The sequence below is a fragment of the Harpia harpyja genome, chromosome 8 (assembly GCF_026419915.1).
Source record: "Harpia harpyja isolate bHarHar1 chromosome 8, bHarHar1 primary haplotype, whole genome shotgun sequence".
Taxonomy (NCBI): domain Eukaryota; kingdom Metazoa; phylum Chordata; class Aves; order Accipitriformes; family Accipitridae; genus Harpia; species Harpia harpyja.
Genome location: NC_068947.1, coordinates 41,821,245 through 41,829,884, shown reverse-complemented (window position 1 = coordinate 41,829,884; position 8,640 = coordinate 41,821,245).

The window sequence follows — 8,640 nt, the reverse complement described above, 5'->3', positions numbered from 1 at the left end:
CACGCTGTCGCTGGCACGGTGTGCTTTTGCCAGAGGGATTCTGAGGGTTGCTGCGGCGGGAGCCTTCGTTGCCGTGCTGCTCGTCCTGAGCTTTTGCTGTTCGTTGGTTTTCTGCTCCTCGGCATTTTTAACTTACCTCTGGCTCTAAAGATGGTCACGGGTGCCTAGATCAGTCGCAGCTGTAGTATAGCGATACTTGGCACAACAGCGGTGTCCCCTGGCAGGGGCAGCAGCCCCACTGTAGATTTAAGGCAGCAAATCGGTAACCAGCGAGGTCCCCCAGGATCGCCTCCTTGGGTGGCCGGGTGCAGTTACTGCCTGCTTCGGAGGACAGGGTGCGGGTGTTAGAGTGGCAGCGCTGGCAAGCCTGAGCAAGTCGCTTGGACGGACTGCGTTGCCCTCAGTGCTGCAGGAGCGCACAGGGAAAAGGCCGTCTGTCCTTAGGGCACTGGCTGCTTTGCTCGGGCCAGGCTCTGGGAACAGCAGAAATAGAGGGTGCTCGTAAAAAGTCCTTGTAAAGGTGAAGCAGAATTGTACTCGGTTGCATCCGTACACACATAGCGACAGGATCCATTCAGTCTTTTATGGCTTGTATTTAAAACTGCCCGGAATACACGATGTTTGCTGCCATGAGCTGTGACAGCCGCCCTACTCACACAGCGTGCACTGTGCGCTTGGTTTCTTACAAATGAGTGAGGAGAAAGTGTACGTATGTTTTACAGATTCCTGTATCTACCTGATGGCAAAATGTACCTGCCATACCTTGTCATCAGGTGGTTAGAAGAACAATAATGTCCGGGTTATCTGTAGGGCTAGGTCCTTATTTTAGTATTTTCACACAGATAGCATATATGCAGATGCATTTTTGAAAGAACTAATTTGTGAGAGTTGTACTCATGGTATGTGTTTCATGTGTGACGACCATGAAAACACCATCATACGTAAGAATCAATATAAAAGCAGTAGTTTAATATTCACAGACTCTGTTACAACTGCAATTAATTTTAAAAACCTACACAAAAAATAGATGTGTGCTGTTCCACCTTGGCAAAGTGATTCTATAATTGAGAGTCAAGGGTTGCCAGCAGGGATTTAAAAACATCTTTAATAATGAGATAAAATTGTATTCTTAAATAAAAATGTCTGGGCTTTTGGACCATTCAGGAAACACTCCAAGTGCTTTGCAAGATAAGTAATTTTTTACTCCTTTTGATTAATAAAACCACAAATACAGTTCGTTTAACAATCTTCAAATAAACAGAAAATGGTGGCTGTCATTTTTTAGATGCCACGCGTTGCCTCAGACCTAGGTGGGAGCCCCTTGGCAGCACTGGCCTGTCACACTTGGCAGTGCTTGTGGGAGGACGTGGTGGCATGTCTGGAATGTGCAGCTGCCTTCAGCATCAAACCACCGTCCCATAAATCTCAGCCATTGGAAATCTGTTGCCATCAAGATAGGAGGGGCATAAGCAGCATAAAAGCTGTTTAAAAATAAGAACTGGTTAGTTTTTGTAGGAAAGCCCAAGCAGCACCAGCATCAGGAACCCAGCAGGCTTTTGAAATACGATGAATTATTTCCTCCTCCTAACAGTTTATTTTTGAGAATAGATTCAGAGTTTATGAGGATTTGGCCTGCTTCATTTTTTAGCGCATGGCTTGTTATAGCAACTAATGTACCTTGAAGTCACATGCTTTTTTTAAAAAACAAACCAAAACCCCCTTCAGCACTGCCTATTAGACCTACGACATTCGCATTAACTCATACTAAGCCTTAACTTGCAAAATAAAACTCTTACCACATTTCTAAATTTCTTTCTTAGAGGGAAAAAAAAAGTCCCCAGACAACTCAATTTTCTTTCTCCATAACTGATGAAGAAACCTTCAGATCACATAAATGTAATACCGGCTTTTCCAGCTACCTTGCCCGTATAGCCTCACCTAAGCCAACAGGTATGCGTGGGGGAAGCCTGCGGGATCAGGACCACGTTTACGTGAAGCATCATTGCTTTGCCTTTGGAGAAGACGCGCTGGCCATCGGGAAACGCGGCACAGCAGCCCCACTGCATCCGAACGGATCGGATGGGGATGGCAGCCGAAGGGTGCGGACAGACCCCCCTCTGCGCCCGCTGCAGTGAGAGTTGCACTTGCAGGATTCACGTATCGAGCAAGGGCTGTTGCTCTGTCTGTCTTGTCAGCCAGTAAAATGTTGCTTTTAATTTCTGTATCTTTCGCCTGCTGCTGTTTGAAAGCTGTCCTAGGCACTGTGTGTGACAGAGCTTGTGTCGGGTGAGCAGTTCTCTGTGGTTTTGAGTTGTTATGGTCAAAGATTTCATGCTGGCTGCAGCAGCGCCTGATACTTGCTGTTGTAATCTCTGGCCGTCTCCTTGAAATACTGTGGTCTCAAGGCCCTGTGCACATGGCGTTATTGCTGATGCAAAGACATTTTTATCCTCATATTATTGTTGCTGGGCATTGATTTCATCCAGAAGCATGAATTCAGAAAGGATGCCGTAGACATTCATAATTAAATGTGTCACTAGATGGTCTTTTTTCACCCATGTGAAATTTATAAATGGGGGGAAAAAAATAATTCAGGGGGCAGACAAGCCTATAGGAAAGGCTAGCATCTCCATAAATCAAATTCTGTGTTTTCTGCTCGCGTTTCTATGGTGAGGGCAGGTCAGCAAGCTGCTAAAGTAACTGTTCGCTGCAGAAATGGTAAACAGATGGATTCCCACGGCCATCCATAGGTGAGCGTGGCAGACTGGTGCTGCTGCTTCTGCTGCTGCTTATTCGCTTCTTTTCATTCCTTGTAGGTTGATTGCTATGAATGTTGTTATATTAATTGTGCACCCTAAGTCAGCTGAGAGGAGCTCCGTGTGTGAGGTCAGCTTCGGGCAATCGTATTACGTGAAATGCAATGTCACAAATCATCATCTCAGTAGCGTTGGTATTTCCTAATGGCGTTTCATATCAATGTTTGCGAGTGCCTGTTTAAAATGTCCCAGGCTCGTAGCTTGACTTTTTTTTTTTTTTTTTTTGAGGCAGGGTCATGTTTCATGTGAACCAGGTAATTCTTTGGGCTACTTGTAGCAGATTTTAAAAACCAGCTGCTCTTTGAATGCCCAACCCATGCAAACTGTTGGCAAGGATCAGCAGAGGATATTTGAAAGATGCAGTGATTCTTGTCAGTGTGGGGTTTTCTTGCTTGTTACCAACTTGCCAACAGTTTGGTCCACATTTTTCAAGACGATTAGAGGCTGAAGGAAAGCTTTCCATGGCAGCTTTTGAAATGTTAGGATGAACATTTCTCTGCATTATTCTTTGTTTGCTGCTCCCATTTCTTTCCAGGGGGACTGTAACAGTAGACAGGCTTCTGATGGTTTGTGAGGAAGGTGTAAGCTGACTTTTAATGGGATGTCTGAAGAGCTTGTGTGTGTTCCTGGACAAACAGCAAGCCAAGGCAGAAAACCGAGCAGCCAGTCAGGATATTAAACACATCCTGGGTCGTGGCAGGATGAGATCTTGGCAGTATTTACTTGGCACAAAGTCACAGGGCCAAAAGGGACTTGGAGGCGTCAGCTGGAGAGTTTCTCTGCCCTAAGGCAGGTTAAGCTGTACTTATCACATACCTGACAGGTGGGTGTTGAGCCTGTCCTTAAAAGCCTTTAATAGTGGAGACTCAACCATTTCCCCATGATGTTTTTTCCAGTGCTTGATGATCTTTACTTTTTGAGGGTGGTTTATTCCCCCACTGCCTAAGCAAAAATTTTAAGGTATAGGAGAGAAAGACAGTGTCCTCAAAAGATGTTAAGACAGAGAAGCATTTTAGCTGTTTTTATAAATGCAACCTTAGAAATAATGATCAGATAAAATCTGAGACGAGATTTTCAAGGAGCACCAGCCCAACTTTACTGCTAGCCACAGGACTCCTCTATGCCTTTGAAAATCTCTTCCTTCAAATGGTGTGTCAGGTTGATGGTTAATAGCCATACCAGAGAGGTTCAAAGAGACCTTTCTCCTCGTGCTGTGTTTTCTATCTAGCAGTTGCCTTTAATTTTTTTTTACAGAGTTCTGACAGTAAAAAAACAGAAAACCAAACAACAAAAAAAAACCTACCCCAAGACAACCCAGCTTGCCAGCTTTTTCCTCGGTACCCTTTTCAGACACTATGAGTCCATCATTAAAGCCATATTGTGAGGAGGAAACCAAAGCAGAACAGCATCGATTTTGTTAGGCAGTGCTTGTGCCAAGAGGCTGGTGAGCCGGCGGGTGCCGGAGCCTGCCCTCGCTCTACGGCCATCCTCTCTCAGCTGCCTCCGGGCTTGGAAACAGGCATTTTCCTGGCTGTCCTCTGGTGGGATGCTGCTGGCGAGGCATCACCTGTGCTCACAGCGAGGTCCCTGCCTGGTGTCCGATCCAGCCTCTCCCGGGGAGACGTGGGAAAAGCTGCCCGCGATGGTGTTGGCAGCGCAGGGACCAGGACATCCCTGGGTCTCCGCTTTGGGATGGGGACCCATGGCTGTACCCGCGATACTCTCTCCAGCTCCAAAACCAGGACTAGTGGAATAATTTTGAAACACTTAGGAGACTAATGGAGCAAGTCCAGTGTGTTAGCAAGAGCGGTGCGCTCCCTTGTTGACAGTGTGCTGATTTACCTGGGGCAATGCCACAGTTTGCCGAGGAGTCTCGGAGGGACAGACGGTGCTTTTCTCTGTGCAGAATACCCATTACTGGGAACAGGCATTCGATGGGGAAGCAAAGGGGAGAGCACATCCCTCAAGCAAGGGGTGCAATTGCCTTCATTTTCTGCCCGTCCCGGGCTGTGGGGAAGCTCCCTGCCTGCGCTCCCAGTCGCTGTGCCTGGCACCAGGGCAGGGTTTCACTGCACTCAGCAGAAGTTGTAGGCTTGCAAGAAACGGGTCGGCAAACCTCTTCCACACTAACGGTCCAGGCACCGGGCGAAGGTCGCCCCGGCGGTGCCGGCACGCTGCTGGGACCTAGCCCCGGGTCCCACCAGCCCTGCTCTTCTGTGCGGCCCCACGCAGCTCAGAGGCGGGGGGAGGCAACGATAAAGTCCCCGGACTCCGGCGGCAAGCGGCGTCAGCGCCTTCGGCAACGCGCGGCAGCCCCTCGTCGGCCCCGCGCTGCCGTGGCGGGGGCCGGCGGCACCGCCAAGGGCGGCACGGGGTGCTGGGGTGCTGCTGAGCACCGGCCGTGCGTGTCCGTGACGTTGCGATCCCAACAAGGAAGAGCAGCCAGCGGCAGCAGAGGTGCCGCCCGTTGCGGCCCCAAGGCCCCCTTTACGCCACTCCTCGTGGCGGTGCGGACCCGGGCACTGACACCCGGGGAGACGCAACCAAAAAAAGCAGGGATTGGGCGCTGTATTGAACAGCTGAACAAAATAAGTGATACCGTAGGCAGGACTCAATGCAGAGGCCCCAGAAACGTTGGCTTCCCGTGGGTGCTTGCTCCAGGTGGTGCCTGGCCCAGGTACGGGCATGGATATGGCAAGGAATACAGATCAGTGAGGGACCCAAGTCTACCTAGTTCCAGTAAGAGCCTTTGACGAAACCCGGTGCAACTGCGTGCCGACCAAAGGCTGACTTTTTAAGGGCGGTATCTCCACAGACAACCCCCTGCAGCAGTTGGCAGTCTCAGAGTGTTGAGAAAAAAAGCATTTCATGGCTAAAAAGGAAACGGGTACAACAGAGCAGTTCAGAAAATGCAATTTCCTCAACAACCTTGTGAGTGGAAGAAATGGCACTATAAAAGGGGAAACAAAGTGTGTGGAAGTGATGAACTGATTTTCCCCAAGCCCAGTAATCACCCTGGCAAGGATGGCCTGGCACTAGGAGTTTTTGCCTCCTGGTTTCACACACAAACTATGAAATAGGGTGGATGCGCCTCAAACTGCACTTCAGTTGCAGATTAACCAGTATGTTCAGCAGTCCCCAGCTTTCGTGATCAATATAATCTTCAGCAATGCCTGGAGAAGGAAGAGTGGTTTTCTCCATGTTTCACAGTTTCTCTCCTGCTCCGATAGACTCCTAATCCCTCGTGCTCCCCCTGATTTCCTCACTCCTGCACAGCCCCAGCAACCCTACCCAGAATAAGCAAAAATAGGTTGTGGTGGAGTCAAAAGCAACAAAAAAGGCTGCACTTTGCAGCAGATTAACCAGAGCATGACTTCCAAATTACACCCTTTTCCTCAGTAGTCAAAAAACCACAAGAGCAGCCAGTAAAGATGAATCTTTAGTTGATTTTATATCCAGTGTAAGTACTTCCCTCCTAAAATTTGCCTTTTTTTTTTCTCCTTCCCAGCATAGCGGGGTGCTTCTTTTATTTTCCCTGCGGTTGAGTATCAGCATGTGCTTTGAGTCCTGTAGAGCTGAACAGGAATTACTAACAGAATTGAAAAATAATACCAATCCTGTACCCCTTGCAGGCACAAAATTCTTACCAAAATATTAAAAAAAGGGGCATTTCCCTTCTGTTGTGCTTGCACGTCCATCTGTGTAACACCAAGGGCAAAGCAAGGTCCAGATACATAAGTAAGTAATACTCCGATGGCAATGCAGGGACTGAAGTGACTGAGTTTTAAACAGCGTCCGTACGCAGTGGCTTTCCCAATTCAGAAGAATTTACATCATGCACCGTACAGGTCAGCTTCTAGCTGCATGCCTCTCTTCTTGCAGTACTTACCTGTGTGCTCCAGAAGGGTACCTGGATGAGGCAGAGAGGGAGACCTGCTGCTTGGATAGCTAAGGTTGCTTCTGAGGTCACTATGAAATATCCATCATGAATTTTCTAGCTTTAATGTTTTGTAAGCAAAGATGTAGAGGGCAATGCTGAATTCAGTAAGGATGTGTTTGCCTGGCCAGGTACTAATGACAGGTATGCTTTTAAATACACTCCATCCTTCATTCTTTAGTACTGCAAATACCTCCTGTTCCATCGGGGAATCCTTTAAAATACCCATTTTTAAGCTCCCCTATCAAAATGTCAGAATTACTATGGGAACAGTTTATTTATTGCCACGCTTTTCTTGATACATGTTTTGTGCTGTACTCAAAAGATGGCTTCTGTTGAAGGTGTGTTGTACACTTCTGGTCAGATGTCGGTGCTTGTACTGGAGGTCGTTTCTGCCTGTGGTCCCGGGGGAGCAGAGCAGTCCCTCGTGCTGGTGGGACCGTGCTGAGTCACACGAGCCAGATCCTGGCTTGGCACGTCGCACAGAAACGTTGCAGGCTGCGGGGGATACCTGGGCACGTGTGAAAAGAGAACCAAAGACAGAAACATCCCTCCCGCCCGCCCGGCCATCTCACTGCGCTGGGTTTTCTGCCCGAGTGGGAGACCCCCATGCTTGCACTGCTGTTTCAGGTCTTTCCTGGGTCTGAGCTGCTCACTTCATGCAAACCCAGCTCCTCACCACCGGGGTGGTACCTGAAATAGAGCGACTGCATAGCAGGGTGTCATCACTGATTTGGGAAGAGGCTCCTAGAAACTCTTATGGCAAGGAGTGTGTTAAGTGACGTCTGCATCATAAACAAAAGTGATGTAGCACCTCGTGAGCAGCAAAGCCTGGGGAGGGTTGGACTGAGAGCAAAATGACATTGTTTACAAAAGGGCACTTGTCCCTCCATCCCTGTTTTTAGTAGAAAATCCCATCAGAAGAGGTGCTGCCCATCTGCTCGTGCATGCCCCCGCTTTACCATTGCGAGTGGACCCCAAGATGCAAACAGGGAGCAGACTGGAAATGGGTGGCACAAAAGGCACCCTTGGTCTCGCTGGGTCCTAACAGTGTCCCCAGCAAACGTCTCTCCCTTCCCCGTCCCCTGCTCAGTGGCTTGGGCTCGGCTCTTGGGCAGCAGCAACAGGCAGCGCTCCGCTGCCTGCCTGCTGTGGGGAGCGTGAGGCCGAAATAGCCCACCTAGAGATCTGGCCCAAAATGTGTTAAAGGCATTTCCTCAAATAGTTGGTTTTAATTTTAATAAGTCATATTTAGTAGCCCTCAGGACACTGGCTGTGGGAGAGGGAAGGGTTATGCCCTAAAAATAAAATTGGATGGATGGATGGATGGATGGATGGATGGACGCGTGAAGGACAGCTGAGAGTTTTGTGTGGGGTGAGAGGCATCACATCTTCCTTAGAGAGAGGAGCCCTTGCAAAGTGGTTTGAACAATGTGGGGGGGTTGGCAGGGGAAGCACTTTGACTGAGAAATATTCTTTTAGATTAAACAACAAAACTCTGCATGCACATACAGACTAGATCTTCATAACTCGGCCAGGCTTTGACAGTGTACTGCAGCATTATTGCTATTTATAATCAACAATTACTAACACTATTATCCAGTAAACTTAGTGGTAGCAATTACAGCAACATAAATAGCAATCCAGATGACTAAAAGCATTGCTGTCAATGCGGATGGCAGCTATAGCATTAGAAAAAAATTTGGAGGGAATATATCAGAAGTTGATATGTGAGCTTGGGTCTGCTAGTCTTTTATATACCATTTTTAATATACTTCCTGAAACGAAGCTTCGAAAAGGTACACTGCCTCTTTAAAATTAGTCTAGGAACTACAGGTAGTTCACATTATTTTTAAAATAATAAATCTCTATATATATCTATATTAA